The sequence below is a fragment of the Triticum urartu genome, chromosome 5A (assembly GCF_056163025.1).
Source record: "Triticum urartu cultivar PI428250 chromosome 5A, HENAU_Tu73, whole genome shotgun sequence".
Taxonomy (NCBI): Eukaryota; Viridiplantae; Streptophyta; class Magnoliopsida; order Poales; family Poaceae; genus Triticum; species Triticum urartu.
Window position 1 is genome coordinate 72,032,375 of NC_141877.1, and position 13,450 is coordinate 72,045,824.

The following is a 13,450-nucleotide window of genomic DNA, read 5'->3' on the forward strand; positions in this document are numbered from 1 at the left end:
ACTCTCCCTAGCCACGTGACTAACGAGCTCCGAGCTAAAACATATCGCAAATGTCAAAAATATGATGACAGGCTTAATATATATCACGCACGTGCGTTCTGTTCCTCACGTACGTACAAAAATAATTAAAAAGGGAATGCAACACGAGGACTTCCCAGGAGGTCACCCATCCTAGTACTACTCTCGCCCAAGCACGCTTAACTTCGGAGTTCTGATGGGATCCGGTGCTTTAGTGCTGGTACGATCGCATCCGACATGTTACCCCCGGCTTCATCCCTTATGCTTCCCACTCCCACGTCCGCTGCAAAGACGGCTATACATTCTTACTACCATTACAACCGTCGCCTACTAATGGATAATGCCCTATACTACTTACTCTCTCGCTCAACTACGAAGACGAGTTTACCACGATTTCCACCCCTCCCTCTATACCGCAGCAACACGTATTTTACACCCCTTTCACAACGCGCTTTTCGCGCCCCAACTCTCCCTAGCCGCGTGACTAACGAGCTCCGAGCTAAAACATATCGCAAATGTCAAAAATATGATGACAGGCTTAATATATATCACGCACGTGCGTTCTGTTCCTCACGTACGTACAAAAATAATTAAAAAGGGAATGCAACACGAGGACTTCCCAGGAGGTCACCCATCCTAGTACTACTCTCGCCCAAGCACGCTTAACTTCGGAGTTCTGATGGGATCCGGTGCTTTAGTGCTGGTATGATCGCATCCGACATGTTACCCCCGGCTTCATCCCTTATGCTTCCCACTCCCACGTCCGCTGCAAAGACGGCTATACATTCTTACTACCATTACAACCGTCGCCTACTAATGGATAATGCCCTATACTACTTACTCTCTCGCTCAACTACGAAGACGAGTTTACCACGATTTCCACCCCTCCCTCTATACCGCAGCAACACGTATTTTACACCCCTTTCACAACGCGCTTTTCGCGCCCCAACTCTCCCTAGCCGCGTGACTAACGAGCTCCGAGCTAAAACATATCGCAAATGTCAAAAATATGATGACAGGCTTAATATATATCACGCACGTGCGTTCTGTTCCTCACGTACGTACAAAAATAATTAAAAAGGGAATGCAACACGAGGACTTCCCAGGAGGTCACCCATCCTAGTACTACTCTCGCCCAAGCACGCTTAACTTCAGAGTTCTGATGGGATCCGGTGCTTTAGTGCTGGTATGATCGCATCCGACATGTTACCCCCGGCTTCATCCCTTATGCTTTCCACTCCCACGTCCGCTGCAAAGACGGCTATACATTCTTACTACCATTACAACCGTCGCCTACTAATGGATAATGCCCTATACTACTTACTCTCTCGCTCAACTACGAAGACGAGTTTACCACGATTTCCACCCCTCCCTCTATACCGCAGCAACACGTATTTTACACCCCTTTCACAACGCGCTTTTCGCGCCCCAACTCTCCCTAGCCGCGTGACTAACGAGCTCCGAGCTAAAACATATCGCAAATGTCAAAAATATGATGACAGGCTTAATATATATCACGCACGTGCGTTCTGTTCCTCACGTACGTACAAAAATAATTAAAAAGGGAATGCAACACGAGGACTTCCCAGGAGGTCACCCATCCTAGTACTACTCTCGCCCAAGCACGCTTAACTTCGGAGTTCTGATGGGATCCGGTGCTTTAGTGCTGGTATGATCGCATCCGACATGTTACCCCCGGCTTCATCCCTTATGCTTCCCACTCCCACGTCCGCTGCAAAGACGGCTATACATTCTTACTACCATTACAACCGTCGCCTACTAATGGATAATGCCCTATACTACTTACTCTCTCGCTCAACTACGAAGACGAGTTTACCACGATTTCCACCCCTCCCTCTATACCGCAGCAACACGTATTTTACACCCCTTTCACAACGCGCTTTTCGCGCCCCAACTCTCCCTAGCCGCGTGACTAACGAGCTCCGAGCTAAAACATATCGCAAATGTCAAAAATATGATGACAGGCTTAATATATATCACGCACGTGCGTTCCGTTCCTCACGTACGTACAAAAATAATTAAAAAGGGAATGCAACACGAGGACTTCCCAGGAGGTCACCCATCCTAGTACTACTCTCGCCCAAGCACGCTTAACTTCGGAGTTCTGATGGGATCCGGTGCTTTAGTGCTGGTATGATCGCATTCGACATGTTACCCCCGGCTTCATCCCTTATGCTTCCCACTCCCACGTCCGCTACAAAGACGGCTATACGTTCTTACTACCATTACAACCGTCGCCTACTAATGGATAATGCCCTATACTACTTACTCTCTCGCTCAACTACGAAGACGAGTTTACCACGATTTCCACCCCTCCCTCTATACCGCAGCAACACGTATTTTACACCCCTTTCACAACGCGCTTTTCGCGCCCCAACTCTCCCTAGCCGCGTGACTAACGAGCTCCGAGCTAAAACATATCGCAAATGTCAAAAATATGATGACAGGCTTAATATATATCACGCACGTGCGTTCTGTTCCTCACGTACGTACAAAAATAATTAAAAAGGGAATGCAACACGAGGACTTCCCAGGAGGTCACCCATCCTAGTACTACTCTCGCCCAAGCACGCTTAACTTCGGAGTTCTGATGGGATCCGGTGCTTTAGTGCTGGTATGATCGCATCCGACATGTCCCCCCGGCTTCATCCCTTATGCTTCCCACTCCCACGTCCGCTGCAAAGACGGCTATACGTTCTTACTACCATTACAACCGTCGCCTACTAATGGATAATGCCCTATACTACTTACTCTCTCGCTCAACTACGAAGACGAGTTTACCACGATTTCCACCCCTCCCTCTATACCGCAGCAACACGTATTTTACACCCCTTTCACAACGCGCTTTTCGCGCCCCAACTCTCCCTAGCCGCGTGACTAACGAGCTCCGAGCTAAAACATATCGCAAATGTCAAAAATATGATGACTGGCTTAATATATATCACGCACGTGCGTTCTGTTCCTCACGTACGTACAAAAATAATTAAAAAGGGAATGCAACACGAGGACTTCCCAGGAGGTCACCCATCCTAGTACTACTCTCGCCCAAGCACGCTTAACTTCGGAGTTCTGATGGGATCCGGTGCTTTAGTGCTGGTATGATCGCATCCGACATGTCCCCCCGGCTTCATCCCTTATGCTTCCCACTCCCACGTCCGCTGCAAAGACGGCTATACGTTCTTACTACCATTACAACCGTCGCCTACTAATGGATAATGCCCTATACTACTTACTCTCTCGCTCAACTACGAAGACGAGTTTACCACGATTTCCACCCCTCCCTCTATACCGCAGCAACACGTATTTTACACCCCTTTCACAACGCGCTTTTCGCGCCCCAACTCTCCCTAGCCGCGTGACTAACGAGCTCCGAGCTAAAACATATCGCAAATGTCAAAAATATGATGACAGGCTTAATATATATCACGCACGTGCGTTCCGTTCCTCACGTACGTACAAAAATAATTAAAAAGGGAATGCAACACGAGGACTTCCCAGGAGGTCACCCATCCTAGTACTACTCTCGCCCAAGCACGCTTAACTTCGGAGTTCTGATGGGATCCGGTGCTTTAGTGCTGGTATGATCGCATCCGACATGTTACCCCCGGCTTCATCCCTTATGCTTCCCACTCCCACGTCCGCTACAAAGACGGCTATACGTTCTTACTACCATTACAACCGTCGCCTACTAATGGATAATGCCCTATACTACTTACTCTCTCGCTCAACTACGAAGACGAGTTTACCATGATTTCCACCCCTCCCTCTATACCGCAGCAACACGTATTTTACACCCCTTTCACAACGCGCTTTTCGCGCCCCAACTCTCCCTAGCCGCGTGACTAACGAGCTCCGAGCTAAAACATATCGCAAATGTCAAAAATATGATGACAGGCTTAATATATATCACGCACGTGCGTTCCGTTCCTCACGTACGTACAAAAATAATTAAAAAGGGAATGCAACACGAGGACTTCCCAGGAGGTCACCCATCCTAGTACTACTCTCGCCCAAGCACGCTTAACTTCGGAGTTCTGATGGGATCCGGTGCTTTAGTGCTGGTATGATCGCATCCGACATGTTACCCCCGGCTTCATCCCTTATGCTTCCCACTCCCACGTCCGCTACAAAGACGGCTATACGTTCTTACTACCATTACAACCGTCGCCTACTAATGGATAATGCCCTATACTACTTACTCTCTCGCTCAACTACGAAGACGAGTTTACCACGATTTCCACCCCTCCCTCTATACCGCAGCAACACGTATTTTACACCCCTTTCACAACGCGCTTTTCGCGCCCCAACTCTCCCTAGCCGCGTGACTAACGAGCTCCGAGCTAAAACATATCGCAAATGTCAAAAATATGATGACAGGCTTAATATATATCACGCACGTGCGTTCTGTTCCTCACGTACGTACAAAAATAATTAAAGGGAATGCAACACGAGGACTTCCCAGGAGGTCACCCATCCTAGTACTACTCTCGCCCAAGCACGCTTAACTTCGGAGTTCTGATGGGATCCGGTGCTTTAGTGCTGGTATGATCGCATCCGACATGTTACCCCCGGCTTCATCCCTTATGCTTCCCACTCCCACGTCCGCTACAAAGACGGCTATACGTTCTTACTACCATTACAACCGTCGCCTACTAATGGATAATGCCCTATACTACTTACTCTCTCGCTCAACTACGAAGACGAGTTTACCACGATTTCCACCCCTCCCTCTATACCGCAGCAACACGTATTTTACACCCCTTTCACAACGCGCTTTTCGCGCCCCAACTCTCCCTAGCCGCGTGACTAACGAGCTCCGAGCTAAAACATATCGCAAATGTCAAAAATATGATGACAGGCTTAATATATATCACGCACGTGCGTTCTGTTCCTCACGTACGTACAAAAATAATTAAAAAGGGAATGCAACACGAGGACTTCCCAGGAGGTCACCCATCCTAGTACTACTCTCGCCCAAGCACGCTTAACTTCGGAGTTCTGATGGGATCCGGTGCTTTAGTGCTGGTATGATCGCATCCGACATGTTACCCCCGGCTTCATCCCTTATGCTTTCCACTCCCACGTCCGCTACAAAGACGGCTATACGTTCTTACTACCATTACAACCGTCGCCTACTAATGGATAATGCCCTATACTACTTACTCTCTCGCTCAACTACGAAGACGAGTTTACCACGATTTCCACCCCTCCCTCTATACCGCAGCAACACGTATTTTACACCCCTTTCACAACGCGCTTTTCGCGCCCCAACTCTCCCTAGCCGCGTGACTAACGAGCTCCGAGCTAAAACATATCGCAAATGTCAAAAATATGATGACAGGCTTAATATATATCACGCACATGCGTTCTGTTCCTCACGTACGTACAAAAATAATTAAAAAGGGAATGCAACACGAGGACTTCCCAGGAGGTCACCCATCCTAGTACTACTCTCGCCCAAGCACGCTTAACTTCGGAGTTCTGATGGGATCCGGTGCTTTAGTGCTGGTATGATCGCATCCAACATGTTACCCCCGGCTTCATCCCTTATGCTTCCCACTCCCACGTCCGCTACAAAGACGGCTATACGTTCTTACTACCATTACAACCGTCGCCTACTAATGGATAATGCCCTATACTACATACTCTCTCGCTCAACTACGAAGACAAGTTTACCACGATTTCCACCCCTCCCTCTATACCGCAGCAACACGTATTTTACACCCCTTTCACAACGCGCTTTTCGCGCCCCAACTCTCCCTAGCCGCGTGACTAACGAGCTCCGAGCTAAAACATATCGCAAATGTCAAAAATATGATGACAGGCTTAATATATATCACGCACGTGCGTTCTGTTCCTCACGTACATACAAAAATAATTAAAAAGGGAATGCAACACGAGGACTTCCCAGGAGTGTCACCCATCCTAGTACTACTCTCGCCCAAGCACGCTTAACTTCGGAGTTCTGATGGGATCCGGTGCTTTAGTGCTGGTATGATCGCATCCGACATGTTACCCCCGGCTTCATCCCTTATGCTTCCCACTCCCACGTCCGCTACAAAGACGGCTATACGTTCTTACTACCATTACAACCGTCGCCTACTAATGGATAATGCCCTATACTACTTACTCTCTCGCTCAACTACGAAGACGAGTTTACCACGATTTCCACCCCTCCCTCTATACCGCAGCAACACGTATTTTACACCCCTTTCACAACGCGCTTTTCGCGCCCCAACTCTCCCTAGCCGCGTGACTAACGAGCTCCGAGCTAAAACATATCGCAAATGTCAAAAATATGATGACAGGCTTAATATATATCACGCACGTGCGTTCTGTTCCTCACGTACGTACAAAAATAATTAAAAAGGGAATGCAACACGAGGACTTCCCAGGAGGTCACCCATCCTAGTACTACTCTCGCCCAAGCACGCTTAACTTCGGAGTTCTGATGGGATCCGGTGCTTTAGTGCTGGTATGATCGCATCCGACATGTTACCCCCGGCTTCATCCCTTATGCTTTCCACTCCCACGTCCGCTACAAAGACGGCTATACGTTCTTACTACCATTACAACCGTCGCCTACTAATGGATAATGCCCTATACTACTTACTCTCTCGCTCAACTACGAAGACGAGTTTACCACGATTTCCACCCCTCCCTCTATACCGCAGCAACACGTATTTTACACCCCTTTCACAACGCGCTTTTCGCGCCCCAACTCTCCCTAGCCGCGTGACTAACGAGCTCCGAGCTAAAACATATCGCAAATGTCAAAAATATGATGACAGGCTTAATATATATCACGCACATGCGTTCTGTTCCTCACGTACGTACAAAAATAATTAAAAAGGGAATGCAACACGAGGACTTCCCAGGAGGTCACCCATCCTAGTACTACTCTCGCCCAAGCACGCTTAACTTCGGAGTTCTGATGGGATCCGGTGCTTTAGTGCTGGTATGATCGCATCCAACATGTTACCCCCGGCTTCATCCCTTATGCTTCCCACTCCCACGTCCGCTACAAAGACGGCTATACGTTCTTACTACCATTACAACCGTCGCCTACTAATGGATAATGCCCTATACTACATACTCTCTCGCTCAACTACGAAGACAAGTTTACCACGATTTCCACCCCTCCCTCTATACCGCAGCAACACGTATTTTACACCCCTTTCACAACGCGCTTTTCGCGCCCCAACTCTCCCTAGCCGCGTGACTAACGAGCTCCGAGCTAAAACATATCGCAAATGTCAAAAATATGATGACAGGCTTAATATATATCACGCACGTGCGTTCTGTTCCTCACGTACATACAAAAATAATTAAAAAGAGAATGCAACACGAGGACTTCCCAGGAGTGTCACCCATCCTAGTACTACTCTCGCCCAAGCACGCTTAACTTCGGAGTTCTGATGGGATCCGGTGCTTTAGTGCTGGTATGATCGCATCCGACATGTTACCCCCGGCTTCATCCCTTATGCTTCCCACTCCCACGTCCGCTACAAAGACGGCTATACGTTCTTACTACCATTACAACCGTCGCCTACTAATGGATAATGCCCTATACTACTTACTCTCTCGCTCAACTACGAAGACGAGTTTACCACGATTTCCACCCCTCCCTCTATACCGCAGCAACACGTATTTTACACCCCTTTCACAACGCGCTTTTCGCGCCCCAACTCTCCCTAGCCGCGTGACTAACGAGCTCCGAGCTAAAACATATCGTAAATGTCAAAAATATGATGACAGGCTTAATATATATCACGCACGTGCGTTCTGTTCCTCACGTACGTACAAAAATAATTAAAAAGGGAATGCAACACGAGGACTTCCCAGGAGGTCACCCATCCTAGTACTACTCTCGCCCAAGCACGCTTAACTTCGGAGTTCTGATGTGATCCGGTGCTTTAGTGCTGGTATGATCGCATCCGACATGTTACCCCCGGCTTCATCCCTTATGCTTTCCACTCCCACGCCCGCTACAAAGACGGCTATACGTTCTTACTACCATTACAACCGTCGCCTACTAATGGATAATGCCCTATACTACTTACTCTCTCGCTCAACTACGAAGACGAGTTTACCACGATTTCCACCCCTCCCTCTATACCGCAGCAACACGTATTTTACACCCTTTCACAACGCGCTTTTCGCGCCCCAACTCTCCCTAGCCACGTGACTAACGTGCTCCGAGCTAAAACATATCGCAAATGTCAAAAATATGATGACAGGCTTAATATATATCACGCACGTGCGTTCTGTTCCTAACGTACGTACAAAAATAATTAAAAAAAGGGAATGCAACACGAGGACTTCCCAGGAGGTCACCCATCCTAGTACTACTCTCGCCCAAGCACGCTTAACTTCGGAGTTCTGATGGGATCCGGTGCTTTAGTGCTGGTATTATCGCATCCGACATGTTACCCCCGGCTTCATCCCTTATGCTTCCCACTCCCACGTCCGCTACAAAGACGGCTATACATTCTTACTACCATTACAACCGTCGCCTACTAATGGATAATGCCCTATACTACTTACTCTCTCGCTCAACTACGAAGACGAGTTTACCACGATTTCCACCCCTCCCTCTATACCGCAGCAACACGTATTTTACACCCCTTTCACAACGCGCTTTTCGCGCCCCAACTCTCCCTAGCCGCGTGACTAACGAGCTCCGAGCTAAAACATATCGCAAATGTCAAAAATATGATGACATGCTTAATATATATCACGCACGTGCGTTCTGTTCCTCACGTACGTACAAAAATAATTAAAAAGGGAATGCAACACGAGGACTTCCCAGGAGGTCACCCATCCTAATACTACTCTCGCCCAAGCACGCTTAACTTCGGAGTTCTGATGGGATCCGGTGCTTTAGTGCTGGTATGATCGCATCCGACATGTTACCCCTGGCTTCATCCCTTATGCTTCCCACTCCCACGTCCGCTACAAAGACGGCTATACATTCTTACTACCATTACAACCGTCGCCTACTAATGGATAATGCCCTATACTACTTACTCTCTCGCTCAACTAGGAAGACGAGTTTACCACGATTTCCACCCCTCCCTCTATACCGCAGCAACACGTATTTTACACCCCTTTCACAACACGCTTTTCGCGCCCCAACTCTCCCTAGCCGCGTGACTAACGAGCTCCGAGCTAAAACATATCGCAAATGTCAAAAATATGATGACATGCTTAATATATATCACGCACGTGCGTTCTGTTCCTCACGTACGTACAAAAATAATTAAAAAGGGAATGCAACACGAGGACTTCCCAGGAGGTCACCCATCCTAATACTACTCTCGCCCAAGCACGCTTAACTTCGGAGTTCTGATGGGATCCGGTGCTTTAGTGCTGGTATGATCGCATCCAACATGTTACCCCTGGCTTCATCCCTTATGCTTCCCACTCCCACGTCCGCTACAAAGACGGCTATACATTCTTACTACCATTACAACCGTCGCCTACTAATGGATAATGCCCTATACTACTTACTCTCTCGCTCAACTACGAAGACGAGTTTACCACGATTTCCACCCCTCCCTCTATACCGCAGCAACACGTATTTTACACCCCTTTCACAACGCGCTTTTCGCGCCCCAACTCTCCCTAGCCGCGTGACTAACGAGCTCCGAGCTAAAACATATCGCAAATGTCAAAAATATGATGACAGGCTTAATATATATCACGCACGTGCGTTCTGTTCCTCACGTACGTACAAAAATAATTAAAAAGGGAATGCAACATGAGGACTTCCCAGGAGGTCACCCATCCTAGTACTACTCTCGCCCAAGCACGCTTAACTTCAGAGTTCTGATGGGATCCGGTGCTTTAGTGCTGGTATGATCGCATCCGACATGTTACCCCCGGCTTCATCCCTTATGCTTTCCACTCCCACGTCCGCTACAAAGACGGCTATACATTCTTACTACCATTACAACCGTCGCCTACTAATGGATAATGCCCTATACTACTTACTCTCCCGCTCAACTACGAAGACGAGTTTACCACGATTTCCACCCCTCCCTCTATACCGCAGCAACACGTATTTTACACCCCTTTCACAACGCGCTTTTCGCGCCCCAACTCTCCCTAGCCGCGTGACTAACGAGCTCCGAGCTAAAACATATCGCAAATGTCAAAAATATGATGACAGGCTTAATATATATCACGCACGCACGTGCGTTCTGTTCCTCACGTACGTACAAAAATAATTAAAAAGGGAATGCAACACGAGGACTTCCCAGGAGGTCAACCATCCTAGTACTACTCTCGCCCAAGCACGCTTAACTTCGGAGTTCTGATGGGATCCGGTGCTTTAGTGCTGGTATGATCGCATCCGACATCTTACCCCCGGCTTCATCCCTTATGCTTCCCACTCCCACGTCCGCTACAAAGACGGCTATACATTCTTACTACCATTACAACCGTCGCCTACTAATGGATAATGCCCTATACTACTTACTCTCCCGCTCAACTACGAAGACGAGTTTACCACGATTTCCACCCCTCCCTCTATACCGCAGCAACACGTATTTTACACCCCTTTCACAACGCGCTTTTCGCGCCCAACTCTCCCTAGCCGCGTGACTAACGAGCTCCGAGCTAAAACATATCGCAAATGTCAAAAATATGATGACAGGCTTAATATATATCACGCACGTGCGTTCTGTTCCTCACGTACGTACAAAAATAATTAAAAAGGGAATGCAACACGAGGACTTCCCAGGAGGTCACCCATCCTAGTACTACTCTCGCCCAAGCACGCTTAACTTCGGAGTTCTGATGGGATCCGGTGCTTTAGTGCTGGTATGATCGCAGCGGACATGTTACCCCCGGCTTCATCCCTTATGCTTCCCACTCCCACGTCCGCTACAAAGACGGCTATACATTCTTACTACCATTACAACCGTCGCCTACTAATGGATAATGCCCTATACTACTTACTCTCCCGCTCAACTACGAAGACGAGTTTACCACGATTTCCACCCCTCCCTCTATACCGCAGTAACACGTATTTTACACCCCTTTCACAACGCGCTTTTCGCGCCCCAACTCTCCCTAGCGGCGTGACTAACGAGCTCCGAGCTAAAACATATCGCAAATGTCAAAAATATGATGACAGGCTTAATATATATCACGCACGTGCGTTCTGTTCCTCACGTACGTACAAAAATAATTAAAAAGGGAATGCAACACGAGGACTTCCCAGGAGGTCACCCATCCTAGTACTACTCTCGCCCAAGCACGCTTAACTTCGGAGTTCTGATGGGATCCGGTGCTTTAGTGCTGGTATGATCGCATCCCACATGTTACCCCCGGCTTCATCCCTTATGCTTCCCACTCCCACGTCCGCTACAAAGACGGCTATACATTCTTACTACCATTACAACCGTCGCCTACTAATGGATAATGCCCTATACTACTTACTCTCCCGCTCAACTACGAAGACGAGTTTACCACGATTTCCACCCCTCCCTCTATACCGCAGCAACACGTATTTTACACCCCTTTCACAACGCGCTTTTCGCGCCCCAACTCTCCCTAGCCGCGTGACTAACGAGCTCCGAGCTAAAACATATCGCAAATGTCAAAAATATGATGACAGGCTTAATATATATCACGCACGTGCGTTCTGTTCCTCACGTACGTACAAAAATAATTAAAAAGGGAATGCAACACGAGGACTTCCCAGGAGGTCACCCATCCTAGTACTACTCTCGCCCAAGCACGCTTAACTTCGGAGTTCTGATGGGATCCGGTGCTTTAGTGCTGGTATGATCGCATCCGACATGTTACCCCCGGCTTCATCCCTTATGCTTCCCACTCCCAGGTCCGCTACAAAGACGGCTATACATTCTTACTACCATTACAACCGTCGCCTACTAATGGATAATGCCCTATACTACTTACTCTCCCGCTCAACTACGAAGACGAGTTTACCACGATTTCCACCCCTCCCTCTATACCGCAGCAACACGTATTTTACACCCCTTTCACAACGCGCTTTTCGCGCCCCAACTCTCCCTAGCCGCGTGACTAACGAGCTCCGAGCTAAAACATATCGCAAATGTCAAAAATATGATGACAGGCTTAATATATATCACGCAGGTGCGTTCTGTTCCTCACGTACGTACAAACATAATTAAAAAGGGAATGCAACACGAGGACTTCCCAGGAGGTCACCCATCCTAGTACTACTCTCGCCCAAGCACGCTTAACTTCGGAGTTCTGATGGGATCCGGTGCTTTAGTGCTGGTATGATCGCATCCGACATGTTACCCCCGGCTTCATCCCTTATGCTTCCCACTCCCACGTCCGCTACAAAGACGGCTATACATTCTTACTACCATTACAACCGTCGCCTACTAATGGATAATGCCCTATACTACTTACTCTCCCGCTCAACTACGAAGACGAGTTTACCACGATTTCCACCCCTCCCTCTATACCGCAGCAACACGTCTTTTACACCCCTTTCACAACGCGCTTTTCGCGCCCCAACTCTCCCTAGCCGCGTGACTAACGAGCTCCGAGCTAAAACATATCGCAAATGTCAAAAATATGATGACAGGCTTAATATATATCACGCACGTGCGTTCTGTTCCTCACGTACGTACAAAAATAATTAAAAAGGGAATGCAACACGAGGACTTCCCAGGAGGTCACCCATCCTAGTACTACTCTCGCCCAAGCACGCTTAACTTCGGAGTTCTAATGGGATCCGGTGCTTTAGTGCTGGTATGATCACATCCCACATGTTACCCCCGGCTTCATCCCTTATGCTTCCCACTCCCACGTCCGCTACAAAGACGGCTATACATTCTTACTACCATTACAACCGTCGCCTACTAATGGATAATGCCCTATACTACTTACTCTCCCGCTCAACTACGAAGACAAGTTTACCACTATTTCCACCCCTCCCTCTATACCGCAGCAACACGTATTTTACACCCCTTTCACAACGCGCTTTTCGCGCCCCAACTCTCCCTAGCCGCGTGACTAACGAGCTCCGAGCTAAAACATATCGCAAATGTCAAAAATATGATGACAGGCTTAATATATATCACGCACGTGCGTTCTGTTCCTCACGTACGTACAAAAATAATTAAAAAGGGAATGCAACACGAGGACTTCCCAGGAGGTCACCCATCCTAGTACTACTCTCGCCCAAGCACGCTTAACTTCGGAGTTCTGATGGGATCCGGTGCTTTAGTGCTGGTATGATCGCATCCGACATGTTACCCCCGGCTTCATCCCTTATGCTTCCCACTCCCACGTCCGCTACAAAGACGGCTATACATTCTTACTACCATTACAACCGTCGCCTACTAATGGATAATGCCCTATACTACTTACTCTCCCGCTCAACTACGAAGACGAGTTTACC

At 48.2% G+C, this 13,450-nt stretch overlaps 28 non-coding genes across 28 annotated transcripts; all 28 read right to left on the reverse strand.

Annotated features, from left to right (window-relative positions):
- Positions 1 to 133: 133 nt before the first annotated feature.
- On the reverse strand, positions 134 to 252 carry LOC147969347 (5S ribosomal RNA). The gene has a single exon (XR_015606159.1). It is a non-coding gene; the product is annotated as a 5S ribosomal RNA (ribosomal RNA).
- Positions 253 to 616: 364 nt separating this feature from the next.
- LOC147969348 (5S ribosomal RNA) lies at positions 617 to 735 on the reverse strand. The gene has a single exon (XR_015605003.1). It is a non-coding gene; the product is annotated as a 5S ribosomal RNA (ribosomal RNA).
- A 364-nt stretch (positions 736 to 1,099) lies between these two features.
- Positions 1,100 to 1,218, reverse strand: LOC147969349 (5S ribosomal RNA). Its single transcript, XR_015605933.1, has one exon. It is a non-coding gene; the product is annotated as a 5S ribosomal RNA (ribosomal RNA).
- Positions 1,219 to 1,582: 364 nt separating this feature from the next.
- On the reverse strand, positions 1,583 to 1,701 carry LOC147969350 (5S ribosomal RNA). Its single transcript, XR_015605004.1, has one exon. It is a non-coding gene; the product is annotated as a 5S ribosomal RNA (ribosomal RNA).
- A 364-nt stretch (positions 1,702 to 2,065) lies between these two features.
- On the reverse strand, positions 2,066 to 2,184 carry LOC147969351 (5S ribosomal RNA). Its single transcript, XR_015605397.1, has one exon. It is a non-coding gene; the product is annotated as a 5S ribosomal RNA (ribosomal RNA).
- A 364-nt stretch (positions 2,185 to 2,548) lies between these two features.
- LOC147969352 (5S ribosomal RNA) lies at positions 2,549 to 2,667 on the reverse strand. The gene has a single exon (XR_015605005.1). It is a non-coding gene; the product is annotated as a 5S ribosomal RNA (ribosomal RNA).
- A 363-nt stretch (positions 2,668 to 3,030) lies between these two features.
- LOC147969353 (5S ribosomal RNA) lies at positions 3,031 to 3,149 on the reverse strand. Its single transcript, XR_015605006.1, has one exon. It is a non-coding gene; the product is annotated as a 5S ribosomal RNA (ribosomal RNA).
- Positions 3,150 to 3,512: 363 nt separating this feature from the next.
- On the reverse strand, positions 3,513 to 3,631 carry LOC147969354 (5S ribosomal RNA). The gene has a single exon (XR_015605007.1). It is a non-coding gene; the product is annotated as a 5S ribosomal RNA (ribosomal RNA).
- A 364-nt stretch (positions 3,632 to 3,995) lies between these two features.
- Positions 3,996 to 4,114, reverse strand: LOC147969355 (5S ribosomal RNA). Its single transcript, XR_015605008.1, has one exon. It is a non-coding gene; the product is annotated as a 5S ribosomal RNA (ribosomal RNA).
- A 362-nt stretch (positions 4,115 to 4,476) lies between these two features.
- Positions 4,477 to 4,595, reverse strand: LOC147969356 (5S ribosomal RNA). The gene has a single exon (XR_015605009.1). It is a non-coding gene; the product is annotated as a 5S ribosomal RNA (ribosomal RNA).
- A 364-nt stretch (positions 4,596 to 4,959) lies between these two features.
- LOC147969357 (5S ribosomal RNA) lies at positions 4,960 to 5,078 on the reverse strand. The gene has a single exon (XR_015605010.1). It is a non-coding gene; the product is annotated as a 5S ribosomal RNA (ribosomal RNA).
- Positions 5,079 to 5,442: 364 nt separating this feature from the next.
- On the reverse strand, positions 5,443 to 5,561 carry LOC147969358 (5S ribosomal RNA). The gene has a single exon (XR_015605011.1). It is a non-coding gene; the product is annotated as a 5S ribosomal RNA (ribosomal RNA).
- Positions 5,562 to 5,925: 364 nt separating this feature from the next.
- On the reverse strand, positions 5,926 to 6,045 carry LOC147969359 (5S ribosomal RNA). Its single transcript, XR_015606663.1, has one exon. It is a non-coding gene; the product is annotated as a 5S ribosomal RNA (ribosomal RNA).
- Positions 6,046 to 6,409: 364 nt separating this feature from the next.
- LOC147969360 (5S ribosomal RNA) lies at positions 6,410 to 6,528 on the reverse strand. Its single transcript, XR_015605012.1, has one exon. It is a non-coding gene; the product is annotated as a 5S ribosomal RNA (ribosomal RNA).
- Positions 6,529 to 6,892: 364 nt separating this feature from the next.
- On the reverse strand, positions 6,893 to 7,011 carry LOC147969361 (5S ribosomal RNA). The gene has a single exon (XR_015605013.1). It is a non-coding gene; the product is annotated as a 5S ribosomal RNA (ribosomal RNA).
- A 364-nt stretch (positions 7,012 to 7,375) lies between these two features.
- Positions 7,376 to 7,495, reverse strand: LOC147969362 (5S ribosomal RNA). The gene has a single exon (XR_015606672.1). It is a non-coding gene; the product is annotated as a 5S ribosomal RNA (ribosomal RNA).
- A 364-nt stretch (positions 7,496 to 7,859) lies between these two features.
- LOC147969363 (5S ribosomal RNA) lies at positions 7,860 to 7,978 on the reverse strand. Its single transcript, XR_015605987.1, has one exon. It is a non-coding gene; the product is annotated as a 5S ribosomal RNA (ribosomal RNA).
- Positions 7,979 to 8,343: 365 nt separating this feature from the next.
- On the reverse strand, positions 8,344 to 8,462 carry LOC147969364 (5S ribosomal RNA). The gene has a single exon (XR_015605873.1). It is a non-coding gene; the product is annotated as a 5S ribosomal RNA (ribosomal RNA).
- A 364-nt stretch (positions 8,463 to 8,826) lies between these two features.
- On the reverse strand, positions 8,827 to 8,945 carry LOC147969365 (5S ribosomal RNA). Its single transcript, XR_015605976.1, has one exon. It is a non-coding gene; the product is annotated as a 5S ribosomal RNA (ribosomal RNA).
- Positions 8,946 to 9,309: 364 nt separating this feature from the next.
- Positions 9,310 to 9,428, reverse strand: LOC147969366 (5S ribosomal RNA). The gene has a single exon (XR_015605977.1). It is a non-coding gene; the product is annotated as a 5S ribosomal RNA (ribosomal RNA).
- Positions 9,429 to 9,792: 364 nt separating this feature from the next.
- On the reverse strand, positions 9,793 to 9,911 carry LOC147969367 (5S ribosomal RNA). Its single transcript, XR_015606619.1, has one exon. It is a non-coding gene; the product is annotated as a 5S ribosomal RNA (ribosomal RNA).
- Positions 9,912 to 10,279: 368 nt separating this feature from the next.
- On the reverse strand, positions 10,280 to 10,398 carry LOC147969368 (5S ribosomal RNA). The gene has a single exon (XR_015605966.1). It is a non-coding gene; the product is annotated as a 5S ribosomal RNA (ribosomal RNA).
- Positions 10,399 to 10,761: 363 nt separating this feature from the next.
- LOC147969369 (5S ribosomal RNA) lies at positions 10,762 to 10,880 on the reverse strand. The gene has a single exon (XR_015606597.1). It is a non-coding gene; the product is annotated as a 5S ribosomal RNA (ribosomal RNA).
- A 364-nt stretch (positions 10,881 to 11,244) lies between these two features.
- On the reverse strand, positions 11,245 to 11,363 carry LOC147969370 (5S ribosomal RNA). The gene has a single exon (XR_015605014.1). It is a non-coding gene; the product is annotated as a 5S ribosomal RNA (ribosomal RNA).
- A 364-nt stretch (positions 11,364 to 11,727) lies between these two features.
- Positions 11,728 to 11,846, reverse strand: LOC147969371 (5S ribosomal RNA). The gene has a single exon (XR_015605015.1). It is a non-coding gene; the product is annotated as a 5S ribosomal RNA (ribosomal RNA).
- A 364-nt stretch (positions 11,847 to 12,210) lies between these two features.
- On the reverse strand, positions 12,211 to 12,329 carry LOC147969372 (5S ribosomal RNA). Its single transcript, XR_015605017.1, has one exon. It is a non-coding gene; the product is annotated as a 5S ribosomal RNA (ribosomal RNA).
- A 364-nt stretch (positions 12,330 to 12,693) lies between these two features.
- On the reverse strand, positions 12,694 to 12,812 carry LOC147969373 (5S ribosomal RNA). Its single transcript, XR_015605871.1, has one exon. It is a non-coding gene; the product is annotated as a 5S ribosomal RNA (ribosomal RNA).
- Positions 12,813 to 13,176: 364 nt separating this feature from the next.
- Positions 13,177 to 13,295, reverse strand: LOC147969374 (5S ribosomal RNA). The gene has a single exon (XR_015605018.1). It is a non-coding gene; the product is annotated as a 5S ribosomal RNA (ribosomal RNA).
- Between the last annotated feature and the right edge of the window lie 155 nt (positions 13,296 to 13,450).